Here is a 24533-nt window from a genome sequence, read left to right as displayed (position 1 = left end):
GACCTCGTAAAAATAAAAGGGAAAATACTGCGAAAATGTCTGTGTGAGGAGTGGCGTGCCACGCAGTCTCTCTCTCGCTCCGCGCCTTGTAAAAGCCATGAAAAAGACATCATCACAGACGCACGCACAGACATGCAGAAGCACATGCACAGCCTTGCATGCACGCAGGCACACGTCAAAAAAAAAAACGAATTTCCTTGATTGCAGGATCCATGTGTTGTCCCAAAATTAATATGAAAAGTGCCATACAAGTGCATGCTTTTCAATTATTTTATGAATATGGAATGTAAAATCAAACTATGTATATAAGATATGTATTTACACGTATTGTTTTTTGTGTTTTTCATCATAGTGGTTTTTTACATGCTGCATCAGATCTGAAATAACAAGTACTTCATTCTCCTTCACACTTGTGTACTGGAAATGGCTTTAAACAATCTTGAATCTTTATTTTATTTAGTTTAATTTAGAGATACAGTGCAGAATAGGCCCTTCTGGCCCTTTGAGCCAGGCTACCCAGCACCTCCCTACAGCCCCTGATTTAACCCTAACCTAAACACAGGACAATTTACAATGACCAGTTAGCCCACTAACCAGTATGTCTTTGGGCTGTGAGAGGAGCTCTTGTTGAAAACACACACGTAATAGAGGATGCCGGAATTGAACTCCGACACCCCGAGCTCGAACAGTGTCGCACTAACTACTACGCTACAGTGAAACCCAAATCTTTTAATTCTGTGCCTCAGTATGCATGAGACTCTGTAATAATCTCCAGCTTAGCATTTGTGGCATTGATTGCAGATGCATCACCAAGGTGGACTTGGAATGAAGATTTTGCACTAATTTGCTTTCATATACAGTACACGAAATTTATAATTCCACAAATTTCACAACATATGCCAGTGATATTAAATCTGATTGTGAATGTGCGTATATGCGTGTATGCACGTGTATATCTTGGTAGCAATTCCATAGTCAGAGTCACAGAGCAATACACATGGAAGCTGGCCCTTCAGTGCAGCTGGTCCAAGCTGACCACAGCTTCCTCACTGCTAGTACCGATTGCCCACTAAGCCCTTCCTCTCCAAGCCCTCCCCTTCCAGCCTAATACCTCTAAAATGTTGCAATTGTCCCCACGTTGTCAGCTTCATCTGGAGGCTTATTTCAGGTGCTCACTACGCTCTGAGTAAAGAAGGAACCGCTCAGACCTCTTTTAAATCTCTCCCCTCTTATCGTGTATCTGTGCCCTCTCATTTTGGAATCCCCAAACCTTAGACAATAACCGGCCACCATAGCCATACTCCTCATGATTTTATAAACTTCTCTGAGGTCTCTCCTTATTTTCCTACACTCCAAAGAATGAAGTTCCAGCATGGCCAACATCTTCCTATAACTTAGGCTCTCCATCCTTGTAATTCTTTTCTGCACGCTCTCCAGTTTGAGAATATCTTTTCTGTAACAGAGTGACCAAACTATAAATGGTAAACCCCATGCATGAGCTAAAATTTTGTAACAATTTGAATGTAAAGGTGAAAATAATGACGTCATCTAATTAATATTGGAAGTTACTTGAGCTTGGTAACGATGATTTTATTTTAATTTTAGGAGTAGGACCTTCTGGCTCTTTGAGCCAGACCACCTAGCTACCCCCAGTTTAACCCTAGTCCAAGGGGGTGGGACTGGAGCACACAGACAAAACCCATGTGGTTACGGGGAGAACATACAAACTCCGTACAAGTAGCGGCAGGACTTGTGCGAGGGTCACTGGTACCGTAAAGCGATGTACTAACCACCATGCTAGCGTGCCATCCCAAGAGCCAATAACTTAACGTAATTGTACTTTCTTTGTTTTCAATATTTGTAATTTGCAACAATTTACTAATTTGTAAGTAAATACAAACCATAATATCTAACAGTAACTTCTTACAGCGCAGAGCAGGATGTGATTTATTTAGAGATGCTATTTTTGCTAATAACTAGTTAAGGAGATTGGTAACGTGATCTTTGAAGGACAATTGGTCATCTACCAGTGCACCCAGTTATTCTGCATTCCAAGGTTATAGTTTAATCTGTTAATAAATAAGTGTATTTCTTTGTCAAGACATTAAGGTAAACCAAATCAAACTGATTTTATTTGATCAAAAGGAAGCAAAATGTGTGCATTGATTTATGCCTAGATTGAGCTATATATTTTTATGTGACTTTCCCTCAAGACTTCTGCAAGATGGTTTTGCATTTAGTAAAGTAACTTGGTTTGAGTCAAGTATATAGCAATTGAATAAGAACTTAACATGCTCTAGTTGTGAATGAATATATTTTGTATATAACATGTATATCCATTAATCAGGTAATATTCATTTCAACACGTTTACCACTGATTTAAATGCTGGAACCTAAAAATGTGTTTGAATAAAAAAATAGATCTGCAGATGAAAATTGAGTAACTTTGTACACATTTCTGAGAGTCTCAGTAAAATTTGATTCCTGATCTTCATTTGCCCTAATACTTTTCCCCCCAATGTAGAATGTCCGCACATGACAGCCACTATAGTATAGTGTGCAAAATCTGTCCGCACTTAGATTTTCAACCTTAATGATCAGAGAAACAAAAGTCCTCATTCACTCAAGGAACAACCAGGTTTTACCAATCCTGTTTTCCCAAAATGGTGCTATTTAAAGCATCAATACACAAACTGGATTCTTTGTCTTCTCTGAGATCTCTGACCACAGATACAAATTCATGCATAGCCAGCACTGTTTTGCCTGTGGAAGTTCAAGCATACAATGGTACCACACAGAAGCTGGTTCTTCAGCCCACCAGATCTGTGCTGACCAGGATGCCGAACCAAATAATCCTATCTGTACCCATCCATTCCCTGTTAGTTCATATGTCTGTCCAAGTACCTCGTAAATGCTATTGTATCTCTTTATACCACCTCCTCTGGTGGTGTGTTCTGGGCACCTATCACTCTCTGTGTAAAAAAGCATACCTTGTAAATATCCTTAACAGTTTTCTCTTTTAAACCTATGCTGTCTGGTATTTGACATTTCCATCTTGCAAAAAGGATTATTTACCCTATTCATGTATTTCATAAATTGATATACTTCTATCAGATTGCTCCACAGCCCCCAATGCTCTACAGAAAACAATCCAAATTTGTTCAACCTTCCTTACAGCTAATATACTGCAATCCAGATGAACTCCTCTGAACCAGCTTCAAAGTCTCCATGTCCTTTTTATGGAGCTGCACACAATACTCCAGATATAGCCTAGTCAAAATTTTATACCAGGCAGGGTTTCCAAAACTTGGGGTCCGTAGACCCTTTGGTTCATGGCATGGAAAAGGTGGGAATGCCTATTTTATAGTTGCAACAGGATCTGCCAGCTGTTATGTTCAATGCCCCAGCTGCTGAAGGCGAGAAGGCCGTATGCCTTCTTTACCAACCTATCCATTTGGGTTGCCTCTTGTAGAGATCGATGGACTTAAATCCCAAGATCCCTCTGTACATCAGTGCTCCTAAGGTTCTGCTATGGGTCATGCGTCCTCCAAATCTGCAATCTCACACTTGCACAGACTAAACTCCTTCTGCCAGTTCTTTGTCCAATTTCCAATGAGTCTATATCCCGCTCACTGTCCATAACTCCACCAGTTTTGTGTCACCTGCAAGCTTACCATTGAGCTCACCTACCTTTTCATCCAAATCATCTATATAGATTACAAACAACAGTGGTCCTAGCAATGAAATTTGTTGAATTCCAATGGCACAGACAACCAGTCAGACAAGCCTTACTTTATCATCAGCCTCTTTCTTCAATGAGCAAGTAATTTTGTATTCAACCTATGATCTCACTGTGGATCCCATGTGACTTAATCTTCTTAACCTACCACCAGCCTGCTATAATGTCCTCATGAATATGCACTGGCCTCATCAATCATTTTTGTCAGCTTGGCAAAAAATTCAGTCAAACTTGTGAGAAATGATCTTCCCCATGAAAAGTTATGCTATCGTTAATAAGCCCATGCTGTTCTATAGGTGAATAAAGCCTGTCTGTAAGAATCTTCTTGCATAACTGCCCTATCGCTGATAAGGCTCACCAGACTATCATTTTCTAAGTGATTCCTAAAGCCCCTCTTTGACAAAGAATTAACATTAGCTATTCTTCAATCTTCGGGAACCTTTCCTGTGGCCAGTGAAGATTAAGTAAAGATCTCTGTCAAGGCCTAGCAATCTCTACCTTGCTTCCCTCAGTGCCTGGTATAGATCTCATCAGGCCCTGGTGACTTATCTAACCTCCCCTACCCTTGGTTCTTCGGGAGTCTCAAATTCTCCTCCTCCTTAATATCATCTTGCAATAGAATACCAACATATCCCTCTCTAATCTTTTCTGATCCAAAGTACTCATTTAGGACCTCAACCACTTCCCCTAACATCATGGATAAATTTCCTTCCCGTTCCTGTGTGGACCTACCTTTTCCTTAACTAATCTCTGATTCCAAACATATATATAAACTGCTTTGTGATTCTCCTTAATCCAACTTGTGAAGGACATTTCATGGTCTTTTTGGCACTTCTCATTCCTTGTTTAAATTTTTATTTCTGTTTCTTTTTTTAATCCTCAATGGCCTTGTCTATTTGCAGCTTCCTAATCCTTAGCATTGCTTCCTTTTACTTTTTGACAAGATTTAAGATATCTCCTGTTACCTAAGGTTCTCAAAGTTTGCCATCCTTATAAGACTATAAGACCATAAGACATATCTGTCATCTTTGCATGAACATGCCGGTTGCAAACTGCTGATCTTTAAAAGACTCAAGTATGGTTTTATCCACAAACAACCTCTCCCAATCTGCCTAATACTGTTGTCATCTTATGGTCTTATGGTATTTTTGTAATTGGCCTTTCCCTATCACCTGAGCACCAGTCTAATGCTTATCCATTACAGTATTGTCTTAAAACTGACTGAATTATGATTATTTTTCCCACTGAAACTTTGATCGCCTGACTAGGATCGTTCAACAGTAAAAAAGCCCAGCATGACCTTTTTCCTGGTTGGACTGTCTGCTTATCGTTTCAAGAAATCCTACTGGATTTACCCAATAAATTCTGCCCCTTCTAAGCCACTAGCACTTATGGAGACCCAGTCATTATTGGGAAAGTTGAATTCACCCACTACAAGAATCCTGACGTTTTTACATCTTCCATGATCTGTACTTGTCTTTGTTCTATCTCCCACCAACTATTTGGAGGACTGTAGTATAAACCCATCATATTGTTTGCAACTTTACTATTCCTGAACTCTACCCATTCCGAAACTGAAGAAGAGAAGATTTCATCTAATTTTCCTGTAGCCCATGTGAGCAGACAGAGCAAATATGGTAATCTGCTTGTGTCGCAAGCTCCCTCAAAATGCAGGCACTCAGAGCATGCCATCATGTTCTCAAAGAGAAATCTTTGACAATTTTATGCAAGGAATATCTAATTGTACCCTTGAGGGTTTCTATCATCCCAGGCATAAATATATGCCCCCTGAAGGCTGTGAACTTCACCAACTTGTCATGGTGCGTCCAAGCCCACTGGGAGCATTCTTTACAACCCTCATCCCCAACTGCTTTCTTCACTTCCATCATTACAGCATCTGTTCATTCAATGGCAATAGTTCCACAGAGTAACAAGCCTTTTAGGCCAGGACAGGGTTACACAGGGAACCCCAATAACATTCTTCTGTGCACCTTATGATTAAGAAATATTAGAGGACATTCTTAAATATTGTCAGGTATCCCGTAGATGTGTTTGAACAGAAAAGAGTTACCTTAAGCTCTAAATTCCCATTGATATTTTGTACCATTATTACAGTATTGCATTTGCACGAAGGAGGAAAAGAGAGTTCTGATCATTGGTGATGGTCACTACAGAGCTCACGGCTATTGCTTTCAGAAGGACTTGGGTTTGACTGTTATATTCTTCACCCAATGCCAAGGCCACACTTGGAGTACTGTGTTCAGTTCTGGTCACCTCACTATAGGAAGGATGTGGAAGCATTGGAAAGGGTACAGTGGAGATTTACCAGGATGCTGCCTGGTTTAGAGAGTATGCATTATGATCAGAGATTAAGGGAGCTAGGGCTTTACTCTTTGGAGAGAAGGAGGATGAGAGGAGACATGATAGAGGTGTACAAGATAATAAGAGCAATAGATAGAGTGGGCAGCCAGCGCCTCTTCCCCAGGGCACCACTGCTCAATACAAGAGGACATGGTTTTAAGGTAAGGGGTGGGAAGTTCAACGGGGATATTAGAGGAAGGTTTTTTACTCAGAGAGTGGATGGTGCATGGAATGCACTGCCTGAGTCAGTGGTGGAGGCAGATACACTCGTGAAATTTAAGAGACTACTAGACAGGCATATGGAGGAATTTAAGGTGGGGGGGTTATATGGGATGTAGGGTTGGATGCTTCAGCAAGGGAGATGAGGCTGAGTACAGGGTTACGGTAGGAAACTTTGTCACATGGTGTGAGCAGAATTATCTGCAGCTTAATGTGAAAAAGACTAAGGAGCTGGTGGTAGACCTGAGGAGAGCTAAGGTACCGGTGACACCTGTTTCCATCCAGGGGGTCAGTGTGGACATGGTGGAGGATTACAAATACCTGGGGATACGAATTGACAGTAAACTGGACTGGTCAAAGAACACTGAGGCTGTCTACAAGAAGGGCCAGAGCCGTCTCTATTTCCTGAGGAGACTGAGGTCCTTTAACATCTGCCAGACAATGCTGAGGATGTTCTACGAGTCTGTGGTGGCCAGTGCTATCATGTTTGCTGTTGCGTGCTGGGGCAGCAGGCTGAGGGTGGCAGACACCAACAGAATCAACAAACTCATTCGTAAGGCCAGTGATGTTGTGGGGATGGAACTGGACTCTCTCATGGTGGTGTCTGAAAAGAGGATGCTGTCCAAGTTGCATGCCATCTTGGAAAATGTCTCCCATCCACTACATAATGTACTGGTTGGGCACAGGAGTACATTCAGCCAGAGACTCATTCCACCGAGATGCAACACAGAGCGTCATAGGAAGTCATTCCTGCCTGTGGCCATCAAACTTTACAACTCCTCCCTTGGAGGGTCAGACATCCTGAGCCAATAGGCTGGTCCTGGACTTATTTCATAATTTACTGGCATAAATTACACATTACTACTTAACTATTTATGGTTCTATTACTAGTTATTATTTATGGAGCAACTGTAACGAAAACCAATTTCCCCCGGGATTAATAAAGTATGACTATGACTATGACTAGGGTTTGAGGGTCGGCACAACACTGCGGGCCAAAGGGCCTGGACTGTGCTGTAGTATTCTATGTTCTGTGTTCTATGTTCAATAGACTGGTATAAAAGGGGTATATTTAACACTGAGGCACCACAGTAGCATAGTAGAAGTTAGGGCAACACTGTTACAGCTTGAGGTGCCAGATTTTCAGAGTTCAATTCTGGTGCCATTGTAAGGAGTTTATAAGTTCACCTCACGAACGTGTGGATTTCCTTTGCGTGCTCTGGTTTCCTCCCACAGTCTGAGGATGTGCCGGCTGGTGGGTTAATTAGTCATTGTAAATCTGAAAGGAGGTACAGGAGTCTGAAGGCACACAATCAAGAACAGCTTCTTCCTCTCTGCCATCCCTATTCTGAATCGACATTGAACCCTCTCTGGTTTTTTTTTGCACTAATTTAACTATATAATATATATACACACTGTAATTCACATTTTTTTCTGTTATTATACATTGTAGTGTACCGCTACCACAAAGACAACAAATTTCATGACCCGTGCCATTGATATTAAACCTGATTCTGAATCAGCTAGTGTGAAATAAGTGGGTTGCTAGGCAGCACAGCTCATAGGGCCAGAAGGGTCTGTTCCACGTTATATCTCTAATTAAATAAAAGGCTGCTCAGGTGATAAGCGAGAAGGTTCTTAACATCCATGTAGCTATTTTTAGCCATTTTTCACTACTTTCAAAGAAGAGGAAAGAGAAAATTCTCATATTTTCAAAATGACCCAAACACCATTATATAGGCAATGCATTTGAGCAACATGATGGGTTAAATTTGAGACCTATTGTACTATTTCAATACCAACGTTACTTTATGAAACTTGCTTATAAAGAAAGGCCACAGTCTAATCCCAGAAGTGCATGACATGGTAAAATAATCATTGCAAGCTACATCCTAGGTTATTGTAATGCAGTTATTTTCTCAAATCTAGCAAGTTCTCTGCTGCAGCTACATTTCATTGTGCTGAGTGGATTATTGCTGATGTCAAGGAGTTTTAGCCATCTTATCTGATTTATGTGATATATTAGAATAGTTTTTTACTGAAACTAAAAACAGTAGCCATTAGTGGAAAGGAGATTCTCATACTGATAAGACAACTGGAAGGCTATATTATTGATTATGTACTCAAAGAGACAGGATCACTTTTTATTAGACAGCCAAAGCTGTATTTCAAAACTATCATAAACTCAATCTGCATTGCACAGTATTCAGTCCTCCAACAAATTGTGAAGATCTTTTTTGGCTTTGATTTTTTTTTTGCAGAAATAATGCGGTCTAACCAAACTGAAGCTGCAGAATGTGGGTGTGCTCCTGTTAAAAGTGATAAAATGGGCAAAGTTGTATTTGTTTCTCCTTGGTTTTGAAGATGACGGAAAAGAAATCAAACAAAGATACTGTATAGTGCAATTTGTTAGGGTATTCCACACAGTGACAATCCTATTACCTTGGCTCAACCGTCAGTATGCAAGCAAACATTAAAAGGTGAGGCAACTGGAGTGGCACGGTAACATCGCGGTTAGCATAACGCTGTTACAGCGGTAGCGACCTGTGTTCAATTCCTGCCACTGTCTTAAGGAGTTTGCATGTTTTCCCTATGACCGCATGGGTTTTCCGGGTGCTCCGGATTCCTCCCACATTCCAAAGACGTACAGGTTAGTTGGTCACATGGGTGTAATTGTGCAGTGCAGGCTCATGGGCCAGATACGGTGCAGTGTCTCTAAATAAATAAACATGCTGTTAACTGCCCTGCCGAAGGGTTTCAGACTGGAATGTTGACTATACTCTTTTCCATAGATGCTGCCTGGCCTGCTGAGTTCCTCCAGCATTTTGTGTGTGTTGCTCGGATTTCCAGCATCTGCAGATTCTCTTCTGTTTGCTGTTGATTGTTGTCAGTTCTGGTGGCTGCTAAGTTTCAAATATAAAGTTTCCTTTATGCTTATTACAGTTTCAATTTTATCTATATTTTAAGAACTTATTATTTATAATGAAGGAGGCCATTCAATCCACAGGATCCATGTTGACTTCTGGGGAGCAATCCCATTGTCCCACACCCCTTTCGTTATTCTTCTGTATGTCATCATTTATCTTCTCTCACACATGACCATTAGTGTCCGTGAATACTTTTTGCCATTAATTTGCACTAAATTGAATTCACTAGTGTCAATTAACTTACTATCACATCTCTGGAAGATGGGGAAAAATACCAGTCACGTGGAGAATATGCAAAACTGATAGCACCTGAAATGGGGGGGGGGGGAAATACCCAGGGCTATTGGAACTAGAAGGCAACAGCACCATCTACTATGCTATTGTGCCACACATCTGCTCCAGCATGAGAAATTATAACCAAGTTTTTTTATCACATAGCATGATGTTTACATACCATGTTACTGAATAAAGTCAGTCACTGAATGCTGTTGGTACTAAATATGTCAAAAGCTTGCTGCTTCTCCTCTCTGTGTGCAAAACACTAACATGTGGAGACACCCAGACATGCACTGTAGCCATTATTGGTGTGTAATTGAGATCTACAACACTTGCACAAAATATGTTCAAACATGGATCAATTTCTGACAGTCCTGGCCATTGAGCTAAAGCAAGTTTACACTCCAAATATGAGGCCAGCTTTGGCAATAGAGGCTATCTGTCCGAGCAGTTTCCAGACCGTGGACCAACCAGTTGTAGGTGAGAGCCCATGTTAGATGTTTACTCCCACTGCCAGTGCACTCAGGTCTACCAAATCCTGCCTTGACTCAGTCAATGCACCCCCATCAATTGCTGACAATTAGCTCTCAGCAGCCCAACAGGACACCATCAATGCAGCCCTCAACCACATCGTTTCCATTTCACACACTTCTACTCATATCCCATCCTCCCGCCATGTTACCAGGGATAGGGTTCTCCTTGCTCCTCACCTACCAACCCACCAGGCTCTGCATCCAGCACATAATTCTCTGAAAATTCCACCACCTCCAACTGGATCCCATCACCAAACACTCTTTCCCACCCCCCACCTTCTGCTTTCCGCAGGGATTGCTCCGTATGTGATTTCCTTGTCAATTCATCCCTCCTTGCACTTATCCTTGCAAGCAGAACAAGTACTACACCTGCCCCTACATCTCCTCCCTCACTACCATTCAGGGCCCTGAACCGTCCTTCCAGGTGAGGCGACACTTCACCTGTGATTCTGTTGGGGCCATATACGGTGTTTGGTGCTCCCCGTGTGGCCTCTTGTATATCATTGAGACCCCTCGTAGATTGGGAGACCGCTTCACCAAACGTCTACACTCTGTCCGCTAGAACAAGTGGGATCTCCCAATGGCCACCCATTTTAATTCCACTTCCTATTCCAATTCCGATATGTCCATCCATGGCTTCCTCCACTTTTGGGATAAGGCTACACTTAAGTTGGAGGAACAACTTATATTCCGTTTGGGTTTCTTACTTTGCTAAAATTGGGGCTTTGGCTGGGTAACAATGCTTGCTGTGAGGTAAACAAACAGTGCTAGGCCTCTGTTTGGCTACTTCATAGCATGGTGGCCAAGGCAGCAACTCCCCTAGGTTGCTCACTTGTCCATTGCATCAGGAGCAACATAGTTAGAATCAGGAGTGATGAACATAGATGATATTATTTGGGGCAAGAGGCCACACAGACCAATTACAATGCTCCATCCCTGCTGAGATCAATTACTTCGGCAGAGCACTGAAGTTAGAGCTGTTCCAGCTTTGGTCAGTAGCTAGCATAATCCATTATCCATAAAGCGGAACTATGTAAATGATGCAAACATGAGGAAATCTGCAGATGCTGGAAATTCAAGCAACACACATCAAAGTTGCTGGTGAACGCAGCAGGGGTCTCGGCCCGAAACATTGACTGTACCTCTTCCTAGTCCTGACGAAGAGTCTCGGCCCGAAACGTCAACTGTACCTCTTCACGAGGAAAACACGAGGACTGTATCTCTTCCTAGAGATGCTGCCTGGCCTGCATTCACCAGCAACTTTGATGTGTGTTGCTATGTAAATGATCTTTGTAAAAAAGAACAATGTGACTGATGCACTATCAATTACTCCAAAAGACTGGAAGTAGAGTAAATACTGAAAAGCTTTTATTAACAGTAAATGGACCAACGTCAATGCTGAATATCTGACCTGGACTGAGGAAGGAGCAGTGACACAATCGCCTTTATTCAGGGGTCTGTGGGAGGAGCCACAGGAGCAGTCAGCAGAGGGGCGTGTCCAGGCTTATCCAGACAGGTAACCCAGTTACAACCTATATATATATATATATATATATATATATATATATATATATATATATGGTTTACCACAGTGACCCAGTGATCAAGAACATTCATTGTAGGAGTGAGGTTAATAACTTAGTTTACAGTGGAAGCTTTCTCATTCTGGTTATTTAGAAAGCCATTTATGAAACAAACTTGAAAACTTGTCAGACTCCATTCAATTTGAGTAAGTTCTCTGCATTCCAAATTGTTTCCACACCACCTAGTTCATCTCCTGTCCAACCGTCAGGAAGCTCCACTTAGATTGGTGACACGGTGAGATGTAACCAGGGTGAGGGCTTTTGAGTCCTTAGCATTGATCCTGGGGCCAATGAACTAAGGGGAACGGAATCCCTCTGCTGCTTACCTCCTGCAGTTGATGAGTCCATTTCACATTCTTCATGGATGAAACACTGTGAGCAGCAAAAATCCAGAACACACTCAAAGTTGAAGGCCAACAAAGATCTAAAAGACATAGCTACCATTTAAAGTTGCTATGATATGGTGAGAGATCCAAAATAATACAAATTGTTCTCTTCCTCACCAACCTAAAGTTCAAGGGTTACTGGGAGAGCAGGAAGTATGACTGCATTCACAGTATGGCTGATGTTCTAGTCAGAAGAAGCAGCATGCTAACAAGCAAGTTAAGTGATCCCATAACAAATGGGTCAATCCAAAATTTGGCAGGTATGCTACGTCTAGTTGGTTGGTGTATCTGGTTGTGAATGATGAAGCTGAACTAAACACACTAAGGGAGGTGGAAACTCCCTGAACCATCTGATCACGTTCCATAACAAGGTCCAGCACAGGTGTATAAACCAATGCTGAAGCATTGGCAGCTTCCTTCAGCCAGCAGTGATATATCCATCACAGCTTCTTCTGAGTTTCCCACCATCACTGAAGGCAGAATGTAGCCCATTTCAGTTCACCCCACATGATGCCAAGAAATGTTTGAGTGCACTGGATGGAGTAGGGTCAAAGGTTTTGTCAGCTGTGTACAGTTTATCTGGGCAGCTGAGGCTCAGTGGGGTTTCAAAACCAGCCATGGCCCATCAAGCTCCAGGAGTCAAAATGGAAATCTCTCTGGTGTATCATAGACACCAAATTCAGGAAAAATCTAACCAGTTACCATCTCACCTGACTGCTCTCAATCATTATTGATGTGCTGGAAGATGACCCTGAGTATGCTATTAAAGGGTACTTAACAAAAACCATATACTCATTTTAAGTTCTTCCAGGACCAAACCTATTGACTCACATGTCATGGATTATTGTTACATGCAGTTTATCAGTTCAATGCTGAAAGCTGACTCTAGCCGGTTTCAATTCACTCCAGATTCAAAAATGTTCATTGGGTATAAGCTCAACGAAAAGGAAAATGTAGTAAGAGCATAGCTTGTATTAATATGGTACATTATCATGCACATATTGGACCTACAAACTTTTGGACTATAATCTCTGGAACCAAATTCTACAATTGCAGTCTTAAAACAACATTTCCCGGATGAGGTTTTAGGATGTTATTAATGGCTTTGTGGCTATGTTTGCTGATGATACAAAGATAGGTGGAAGGGCCAGTAGTGCTGAGGAAACGGAGAGTCTGCAGAGAGACTTGGATAGATTGGAAGAATGGGCAGAGAAGTGGCAAATGAAGTACAATGTTGGAAAGTGTATAGTTATGCACATTGGCAGAAATAATAAACAGGCAGACTATTATTTAAATGGGGAAAGAATTCAAAGTTCAGAGACGCAACGGGACTTGGGAGTCCTCGTACAGGATACCCTTAAGGTTAACCTCCAGGTTGAGTCAGTAGTGAAGAAGGCGAATGCAATGTTGGCATTCATTTCTAGAGGAATAGAGTATAGGAGCAGGGATGTGATGTTGAGGCTCTATAAGGCGCTGGTGAGACCTCACTTGGAGTACTGTGGGCAGTTTTGGTCTCCTTATTTAAGAAAGGATGTGCTGACGTTGGAGAGGGTACAGAGGAGATTCACTAGAACGATTCCGGGAATGAGAGGGTTAACATATGAGGAACATTTGTCCGCTCTTGGACTGTATTCCTTGGAGTTTAGAAGAATGAGGGGAGACCTCATAGAAACATTTTGAATGTTGAAAGGCATGGACAGAGTGGATGTGGCAAAGTTGTTTCCCATGATGGGGGAGTCTAGTACGAAAGGGCAATGACTTAAGGATTGAAGGGCGCCCATTCAGAACAGAAATGCGAAGAAATTTTTTTAGTCAGAGGGTAGTGAATCTATGGAATTTGTTGCCACGGGCGGCAGTGGAGGCCAAGTCATTGGGTGTATTTAAGGCAGAGATTGATAGGTATCTGAGTAGCCAGGGCATCAAAGGTTATGGTGAGAAGGCGGGGAGTAGGACTAAATGGGAGAGTGGATCAGCTCATGATAAAATGGCGGAGCAGACACGATGGGCCAAATGGCCGACTTCTGCTCCTTTGCTTATGGTCTTATGATCAGAGATAGAAAATTAATTCATCTCCAAACCTCTGTGCTCCTTCAGATTCACTCTATGGATCCAAAGGCTTTGTGTGGAGTTGGCAGTGAATTCAGTGGCTGGAATTTTTTTCCAGGCTAATGGCTGGGATGTCTTCCTGGCAGCACTATAGGTCCAGTGTTGTTTTCCAGGACTATTCCATAGTTAATCTATTTCTGATGGTGTTGACAAAGAAACTAATGTTGGAAACAGTATCTGCAGGAGATCTGTATTTTACTGCCACAATCCCACATTGTCTTAGGATCCCCTGTGTCCACCTGAACAGTCTTGGTTTACCAACTCTATCGAGAGAGAGCACACTTTCAGTACCAAGGCATGAGATGAGATTGTGTGTTGGTTAATGGGATCTGACTCAGAATCCAGATGTTCTTAACTAAGCCATGGTTACCAAAGGCTACCATTCAGGTGTAAAATCTATTTTTATTTTGAATTTCCCTTTGTGCTGAAAGTGTTTTATTTTGATAGGCTCAGAATGTTTGTTGCACGAAACTATTGATTGCAAGGGGTTAATGCAAAAATATTGTTGACTTCTGCAGTTTTGGAGGTTATGTGGTTAGCATTTCACCACTGTGTTACTGACCAGTAATGTGGGTATTACAGAGCTATATACCAGTTCATTTCTCTGTAATCGCCCTGAAACACTGCCAGCTTTCCATCCTCTGCCAAAATTCCCCTCTGTTCAATGAGTACTGAGTTACCTGTTTTTTTTATATACACCACTTTGCTAATTATTAAGAAGGCCAAGATAGAACAAAAAACATTTATTCTGGCAGTCATTTTTTTTTTGCTTAACTTGGCATTTGGAATAGGTTCTCGATATTCGACACCTCAGGAAAGCAAGAGTGAAGCAAACAGGAATTGGACTTGGTTCCAAAATCACTGCACAAGGGCTGCTGTGAAAACACCTGGGTGTTGGTGGAGCTGAGGAGAAACAGGCTCCAGCTACCCGAAAATGCATTCTGTGTTCAGCTTGCAGGTGGTCCTGCAGTGAACAATGCTCTGTTTTATAGTGCAAAATCTTGGAGCTTAGCTCCTGAAGTGAAGTGTGCAGCACTCTCAGTGTGATCTCCTGACTCAATAATTGAATTGCAACTGGGGGGAAACTGATTGTAGCTTCTAATTACTTGACTACAGTTATATTTATGTTGGTTGATTCTAATTTGTAAGTTTTCCGTTTAACTGTGGTCTTTAATTGATTAAATGGTAGCTGCTATTTTTAATTCTGAAGTTGTATGATTTGCCAAACATCAAAACGGATTAGGTTCAGGAGGCAGTGTTTCCAACAGTATGTTAATTACATCAACAATTTGGACAATGATGCAATAACCCAAAGATCTGCATTTATCAGCTGTGGTTCAGTAAAAGTTCTCATATTTCTGAACCCAATCTCCAGCACCCAGCTAAAAAAAAATACTCCCAAGCACATTATAAATGAAATGATAAACTAGACCATATCTATCCTCTCATCTGCATTTAAAAGATCCCATGGTATGTTTAAATGAGTAGCATTTAGCAGTATTTTTCACTCACTAAAATAGATTGTTTAGCAGGTATCAAAATGCAGTTCATGATATCTGGCTGAGCACTAATTGGCTGCCATGTTTCCAACACAATAACAGTGTACCTGAAGGCAGAGTTCCAGCAGTAAAACTGGGACCTAAAGAACAGATGGTGACTAGAGATGGGATGGGAGGTTCAGCAGTTTGTTGGTAGTCATTACATATGCTGGCTCTTCAACGTTATAAAAGCCATTTCCAGCCCCAAAAAGTGAAGCCTCACTCCAAAGAAAGCCAAAAAACATGACAAACTCATCAGAGACAGAATGGTTAATGCCTGCTAGAAGAATCATGTTGAAGACCTCTTCAATCATGACTCTGTTCTATCCTGCCCCTATACACTTCTATTTCCCCATAAAGAAGGCCCTAAAGCTCCTTGCTTCTTTCTCAATAAAAAGCTCCCCTCCACCACCACCACTCTCCTCCATCTGGCAGAACTGGTCTTCACATCAACAATATTTCCCTTGGCTTCTCCCATTTTCTCCTGACTTGAGATGTAGCCATGGGCACCTGCGTGGGTCCTAACTGTGGCAGCTTCCTAGCTGGCTACGTAGAATAGTCTATGTTTCAAGCCTTCCCCAGTAATGCTCAGACTGCATTGGTACTGCTTCATGCACGCATGCTGAGCTCACCAATTTCATAAACTTTGACTCCAACTTCCACTCTGCCCTTAAAATCACTCGGTCTTTTTCTGACACCCAGCTCCCCTTTTTCGATTTGTTTCTATCTCTGGAGGCAAACTGTCAACTGACCTCTTTTATAAACCTACTGATTCCCGGGACTATCTGGACTATACCCCTTCCCACCCTGTCTCTTGTAAAAATGTTTTTCCCTTTTCTCAGTTCCTTCACCTCCACTTCTTCTGTTTCTAGGATGCGGCTTTCCTTTCCAAGTCATCAGAGATGTCCTCCTTCTTCAAAGATTGGAGTTTCTCATCCTCTGTCATTGATGCTGCCCTCATCCACATCTCCTCCATTTCCTGAACCCCATCTTCCTGCCGCCTGTGATAGAGGCGGGAAGTGATGGAGTTCTTCTTGTCCTTATCTACCATCACATAAGGCTTTGCATCCAATAAATTATTGTCCAAAACTTCCTCCATCTCCAAAGGGATCCTACCACCAAACAAATCTTTACTTTCCCTCCACCTTCTGCTTTCTGGAGCGATTGCCACCTCTGTGATTCCCTTGTCCATTCATCCCTCCCAGTACTTTTCCCTTCAAACAGCCGAGGTGATACACCTACCTATTCACATCCTTCCTCACCTCCATTCAGGGCCCCCAAACAGTCCTTCCAGGTGAGGCAACACTTCACCTGCAAATCTGCTGTGGTCATCTATTGGGACCAGTGCTCCTGATGTGGCTTCCTCGACAATGGTGAGACCCATCGTAAATTGGAGGACCGCTTCATCTAGCACCTCTGCTCCATCTGCCAAAAGCAGAACTTCCCAATAGCCAAACATTCTAATTCTGATTCCCATTCCCGAGACAACATGTGCCATGATGAGGCCACCCTTAGAATGGAAAAGCAACATCTTATGCAGTTGAGGTTGGGGTTGAGTGGGATCCGGGATCAGCCAGGATGGATTGGTGGAGCAGACTCAATGGGCTGAATGGCTTAATTCTGTTCCTACATCTTATGATCATAGATTCCATTTGGGTAGCTTCCAACCTGATGGTATGAATACGGACTTCTCCTTCCAGTGAAAAAAAATCCCTCCCTACTCCCCTCTTCTTCTATTCCCAACTCTTGCCTCCTACTTCTTCTCACCTGCCTATCACTGCCCCCTGGATCCCCTCTTCCTTCCCTTTTCCTATGGTCTACTCTTCTCTCCTATCAGATTCCTTCCTTTCAAGTCTTTTACCTTTCCTACTCACACGGCTTCACCTACCACCTTCTAGCTATCCTCCTTCCCCTCTCCACACTTTTCCATTCTGGCATCTTCCCTCTGCTTTTCCAGTCCTGAAGAAGGGTCTTGGCTTGAAACGTCAACCGTTTGCTCATTTCCACGGATGCTGCCTGATCTTCTGACTTCCTCCAGCATTTTGTTTATGTTGCTTTGGATTTCCAGCATCTGCAGGGTTTCACATGTTTATGATTTGCTCGTCTACCCAGACCAGATTTGTTTCCCACTCTGACCAACTTTGAAGACTTGGGAGAGGACAGCATGCCCTCTGAAATCCTAAAACATTGATATCAATTGCTTCAATAATTAACTACAATTTCATCATTCACATTTGGGAAGAGAAGGATATACTATATAGGCTGAGGTACAATTATTGGGACCATCTTCAAAGCTGTTGACAAATCTGACTTTAGTTAGTACAGAGGGCTCTTACGATTGTCTGCCATGTAGCAAATCAACACTGTCATCTTCCTCAGCACCCTCCTCCTGGTGGCCAAACAGTTGGTCCCCAAGTTGCACTGTAGATTCCATCCCTCCATTCAGAGATAAAGATGCCGTGACCTCCAACACAATTCTAATAAAAATGCAGAGAACCACATCAAACACTGAAATTTCTATTTTTCAATATCACCAAGAGCTCTGTCATTTGGGAGGGACCTTGAAGTACCTTCATTAAATTCAAATTCCCACTGAAATTCATCTCCATCTTACACTTGTTCTACTATGGCATTCAAACCATGAAACCAACCAAATCACCTGCCACAGAAGTATTCTCAATGAAGATGGTGTTAAACAAAGCTGTGTCATTGTACCGAAACTTTTCTCAAATATTTCCCACTGTGATGTTTTATCTCAAATCCAAATGGAATTATGGTAACCTTTGTACTCTATTGTGATTATACTCCAAAAGCAAAGACACCAAACCTCCATGGTCACGCTGCAGTACACAATCAACAGTTCAGTTTGTACACACTCAAGAAGCTGGACCCCAAACTGTTATCAACATTTTCGTTGTACCATGTTATGATGACCCTTATATTCAACATGTGCAAAACAAACCTCCCCTAAGAACTGTCTGCTATCTGATAATAAAGGTTCAGGATGAGATGTAGGAAAATAGGAACCACTTCCTCAATCTTGATGGATATTGATGAAATATGAAATATAATGAGTTTGATTGAAGAAAGGGATGTTTGAAGATCATAATTTAAATTTTATCATGGTCCACTGAGCAGTAATGATCCCTGCCCCTTTGTAAGCTTCTGAAGCTAGAATTACTCATAGCAGGCATCCAAAGCCATTGCTAAATCCTGCAATGCTCTCTACAAAACTTTCTAAATCTACTGAGTGTAAAAATGGATCAATTCCATTTCTGATCTGCCCGAGATCATCACCACCAATATTCAAAGGTTTCAAAGGTACATTTAATGTCGTAGAAATACATACAATATGCATCCTGAAAGGCTTTTTCTTCACAACTATCCACGAAAGCTGAGGAGTGCCCCATAGAATGAATGACAATTAAATGATAGAACCCCAAAGTTCCCCCATTTCCCCCTGTCTCCCGTATGTGAGCGGCAGCAAGCAACAATCCCCCCTCCCCCCACTGGCAAAAAGCCTCGGCACCCATCACTGTGCACTCAAGCATACAGCAAAGCAACAGCAAAGACACAGACTTGCAGTACCCCAAAGACTACTTGTTCACCCAGTATTCGACATACCACAGGCTCTCTCTCTCCCTAATAAGGGAGAAAGGGGTGTCTCTGTTTCACAGCGAGACAGGAGACATTGCAAACAGCTCGCTGGTTTACGATGTTAAAAGTCCGTTGCGTTGCTTTCTCCGAGCTCTGTGCCTAAAGATCTTGGGTCTCTGGGCACACAGCCAGAGATCTTCCGACTCCCACAACACACTGATCTACCGGGACATTGACCTCCAGTCCGCCGGTCTCCAGAGCCATGAGACCTCAGCCCTCTAAAGGCAAGCTGAGCTCTTAGGCTGCGCCCTTGGCATGTTGAATAACAGACCTTCTAACTCTGACTCCTCAACTTTGTTTCTCCAGTCTTGATGAAGGGTCTCAGCTCGAAACGTCAACTGTACTCTTTTCCACAGATGCTGCCTGGCCTGCTGAGTTTCTTCAGCATTTTGTGTGAGTTGCTATGCAATATAACAGCCCCATTGACTCTTGGGAATTCCTAACCAATGATGACTCAGTGTGGAGAAGGACCAATTGAAATGGCATTAAGTATCCTGAGGCCCTGCATCAGGAGCACATAGAGGATCTGCATGAGCAGCAAAGTAGCGCGCCATTTCATAAACTACTTGGCCTCCTGCCCATCAGGGTCCTCATTCCCCATCTGTGGAAGATGTTGTGGCTTCCTCACTAACTTTGCCAACCACTTCCAAACCCACAGAGTAGGTAGTCCTTCCTCAGTCCTGAGGAATCACTTAAGTACAGTAGATGAAGAATTCTGAAGTACTTAATTGGTTATCAAGCTCGCTATGGTGCCTCAAGTTCAGGAAAAGTGCAGTAGGTTCTCTTCGTAGATTAAAATGAATCAACTGAAGCATAGAATTCCAGAGACTCATGACCCCCCCTCCCCAAGGAAAATAATTTCTTCTCATTTCATTTCTTACTGCTAAATTGCTTAAAACTCTGCCTTCTAGTTACAGAATTGGCAGCCTGAGGAAACCACTGTATTTTTCATTCAGCACTTAACCTGCCAATCTTCCCACAAGCTTGCATGCTTTTGTCATCCCTGTTATCAACCTGGTGAATCAGTATTACACTGACTTCAAGCTAAGTTATCCCTCTCCACAGGTATGAGAAACTATATCCTTCCTTTGGCAGGACTCATATAAGGAGATTCCCATACATAAGCAATGAATTAACTTTTAAGTCAGAGGATTTGCTGAACTGTAATTATGGCTTTACATGCTGTTGAAATCTCAGTTAGACTTCTTAAGTGTAAACTTTTCACCATGTTTTAAAACAGGAGTAGAGCTAGGGATTCTGTAGCCATTTACAAATACATGAACATTCCAAATTACTATCAGTTTCATGAAATAATACAAGGAATGAAAATAATTTTTGCTGTAATTATTACTGCAAAATCTAAGGCAATTTTTTTCTAAAATTTTCTATTTCGGTTTTATTTATTCTCTTATGTTCCAGAATGAATTATTTTAATGCTGAAGGCTTACAGATGCACTGTTATGACAAAAGACTTGATACTTATGACAATGAGCTTGATACATACTCATTGCATTCTGCATACATGCTTTGATGAAATAAAATGTACTTTGAATCTATGAATCAGACTCCCAAAGGAAACTCTTTAAGCTGCATCATGGAAAGGAAGTGCTCAAAACCTTATATTAAAAAATTCTCAGTGATTCATTGAAATTTCCAACACAAAACCTCTTACAGAGAATCATAAGACCATAAGACAAAGGAGCAGAAGTAGGCCATTCACCCCATCGAGTCTGCTCTGTCATTTTATCATGAGCTGATCCATTTTATCCTATTTAGTCCCACTGCCCTGCCTTCTCACCATAACCTTTGATGCCCTGGCTACTCAGATACCTATCAATCTCTGCCTTAAAGACACTCAATGACTTGGCTTCCACTGCTGCCCGTGGCAACAAATTCCATAGATTCACCACCCTCTGACTAAAAAAATTTTTTCGCATTTCTGTTCTGAAAAGGCGCTCTTCAATCCTGAAGTCATGCCCTCTCGTACTAGACTCCTCCATCATGGGAAACAACTTTGCCACATCCACTCTGTCCATGCCTTTCAACATTCAAAATGTTTCTATGAGGTCTCCCCTCATTCTTCTAAACTCCAAGGAATGCAGTCCAAGAGCGGACAAACGGTCCTCGTATGTTAACCCTCTCATTCCCGGAATCATTCTAGTGAATCTTCTCTGTACCCTCTCCAACGTCAGCACATCCATTCTTAAATAAGGAGACTAAAACTGCCCACAGTACTCCAAGTGAGGTCTCACCAGCGCCTTATAGAGCCTCAACATCACATCCCTGCTCCTATACTCTATTCCTCTAGAAATGAATGCCAACATTGCATTCGCCTTCTTCACTACCGACTCAACCTGGAGGTTAACTTTAAGGGTATCCTGTACGAGGACTCCCAAGTCCCGTTGCATCTCAGAACTTTGAATTCTTTCCCCATTTAAATAATAGTCTATACGTTTATTTTTTCTGCCAAAGTGCATAACCATACACTTTCCAACATTGTACTTCATTTGCCACTTCTCTGCCCATTCTTCCAATCTATCCAAGTCTCTCTGCAGACTCTCCGTTTCCTCAGCACTACCGGCCCCTCCACCTATCTTCGTATCGTCAGCAAACTTAGCCACAAAGCCATCTATTCCATAATCCAAATCGTTGATGTATAATGTAAAAAGAAGTGGCCCCCAACACTGATCCCTGTGGAACACCACTGGTAACCGGCAGCCAACCAGAATAGGATCCCTTTATTCCCACTCTCTGTTTCCTGCCAATCAGCCAACGCTCTATCCACGTATGTAACTTTCCTGTAATTCCATGGGCTCTTATCTTGTTAAGCAGCCTCATGTGTGGCACCTTGTCAAAGGCCTTCTGAAAATCCAAATATACAACATCCACTGCATCTCCCTTGTCTAGCCTACTGGTAATTTCCTCAAAAAATTGTAATAGGTTTGTCAGGCAGGATTTTCCTTTAAGGAATCCATGCTGAGTTCTGCCCATCTTGTCATATGCCTCCAGGTACTCTGTAACCTCATCCTTAACAATCGACTCCAACAACTTCCCAACCACCGACGTCAAGCTAACAGGTCTATAATTTCCTTTTTGCTTCCTTGCCCCCTTCTTAAATAGCGGAGTGACATTTACAATCTTCCAGTCCTCCGGAACCATGCCAGAATCTATCGACTTTTGAAAGATCATTGCTAATGCCTCCGCAATCTCCACAGCTACTTCCTTCAGAACACGAGGGTGCATTCCATCTGGTCCAGGAGATTTATCGACCTTTAGACTATTCAGCTTCCTGAGTACTTCCTCTATTGTAATTGTGACTGCGCACACTTCTCTTCCCTGCCACCCTTGAGTGTCCGGTATACTGCTAATGTCTTCCTCAGTGAAGACTGATGCAAAATACTTGTTCAGTTCCTCTGCCATCTCCTCATCTCCCATTACAATTTCTCCAGTATCATTTTCTATCGGTCCTATATCTACTCTCACCTGTCTTTTACTCTTTATATACTTGAAAAAGCTTTTAGTATCCTCTTCGATATTATTTGCTAGTTTCCTTTCATAGTTAATCTTTTCTCTCTTAATGACCTTCTTGGTTTCCTTTTGTAAGGTTTTAAAGACTTCCCAATCCTCTGTCTTCCCACTAATTTTTGCTTCCTTGTATGCCCTCTCCTTAGCTTTAACTTTGGCTTTGACTTCTCTTGTCAACCACGGTTGCATCCTTTTTCCACTCGAAAATTTCTTCTTTTTTGGAATATACCTGTCTTGCACGTTCCTCACTTCTCGCATAAACTCCAGCCACTGCTGCTCTGCCGTCTTTCCCGCCAGTGAAGGCACCAAGCATCAACGCCCCTCCAACAGGAGCACAGAGAGCTCAGGCGCAAACAGTAGAAGGAGTCTGCAAGAATCTAAAGTACAGCTGACCCACCAGACTTCACCTGCTCCTTCTGCGCCTGAGACTGCAGACCTCATATGGGACTCATCATGGAGTTCACAACTGTAGTTGCAAAAGTCATTCTCAACACCACGAGACGTTCTAAAAAAACAATATTGATCGCATTTCAATATCCACCTTCCTGACCGCCTGCGGTGCTCGTTTTCACCTCTGCACTTGTCTTTTGTGCAGCAGGGGAATTCTATCTGTTTGAACATACCTGTAATGTGATATTCTTTTTACTGATCCACATGCAGAAGCCAAAAATTTTGTATTTTACCAGATAAGCACATCATAGAAATGACAAACTGAGCTATGAATAGAAACTATATTTTGTGCACTGTTGTCATGATCAACAGAACATGCCAAGGGTAGTTCAAAGGAGAGTTTTGACTGGCTAAGAATACATCAAAACTCATAATAAATTAGAGGCTCTTTCATCAAATTAGCAAAAGACCACGTGTGAAGTATATGATGTATATGGTGTTGAATATATATACCTCATGTATTCAGTAGTCTGGGTAATAATAGTTCACTGGGGCAATCTTAGGATTGCCAAAACCTTAGATGTTTTCATATTTAACACAAATATTTAATCTGTTGGCTCTTCAGATGTCTTACCTCACACGAGCAGATTAATAATTCATGACTTTCTGGTGTTGCTTCTGCTACTTACCTCTGAATGTTTTATTAATTATCCCTCCTGCACTGTGTTCAACAGTTTGGCCAAGGTTTTGCTGTTCTAAAAGACAGACAAAAGTTCAAATGTACGTAAGATTAAAATATCAGACCTTCCAGGTAATGATGAAAAGACGTCAGCTTCATGCAGAGTTCTAAAATCACACATGAAATACCTATGAAATAAACAATTCCTAATTAATTTAAAATCTGATTTTAGTGTATTTAATTGAACAAAGTACAAATGGATTGTTGATTCAACTGGAAGGAAACTTTATTTGCTCAAGAATTTATTTACTCAAAGTTCCTGGGAGTTCACATCACGGATACCTCACTTGGTCTTTTAAAATCACCTCCATGAACAAGAAGGCACAGCAGTGCCTCCATTTCCTAAGAAGATCCCCCCCATCTTAACTGTGTTTTACAGGAGCACCATTGAGAGAGTCCTGACAAGTTGCATCTCCTTCTGGCTTGGGAGCAGTCGAGCATCAGACCAGAAGTCCCTACAAAGGACTGTGAGAACGGCTGAGAAGATCATAGGGAACTCCCTTTGTCCCTATATCCATCAGGGACATTTATCAGCAGCGCTGTGTGTGGAGGGC

General features: G+C 42.0%; 1 long non-coding RNA gene across 1 annotated transcript in view; it reads right to left on the bottom strand.

The window, feature by feature from the left end:
• LOC140194070 (uncharacterized) overlaps positions 1–23997 on the bottom strand; it is a 142357-nt gene extending 118360 nt beyond the window's left edge. The window contains exon 1 of the long non-coding RNA XR_011885027.1: positions 23930–23997. This is a non-coding gene — a long non-coding RNA (uncharacterized lncRNA). The remainder of the gene's footprint in view (positions 1–23929) is intronic.
• Between the last annotated feature and the right edge of the window lie 536 nt (positions 23998–24533).

Source organism: Mobula birostris, chromosome 2 (genome assembly GCF_030028105.1).
Source record: "Mobula birostris isolate sMobBir1 chromosome 2, sMobBir1.hap1, whole genome shotgun sequence".
Classification (NCBI taxonomy): domain Eukaryota; kingdom Metazoa; phylum Chordata; class Chondrichthyes; order Myliobatiformes; family Myliobatidae; genus Mobula; species Mobula birostris.
Note: the sequence above shows the minus strand (reverse complement) of the source record. Positions and strands in the feature narration are given on the sequence as shown.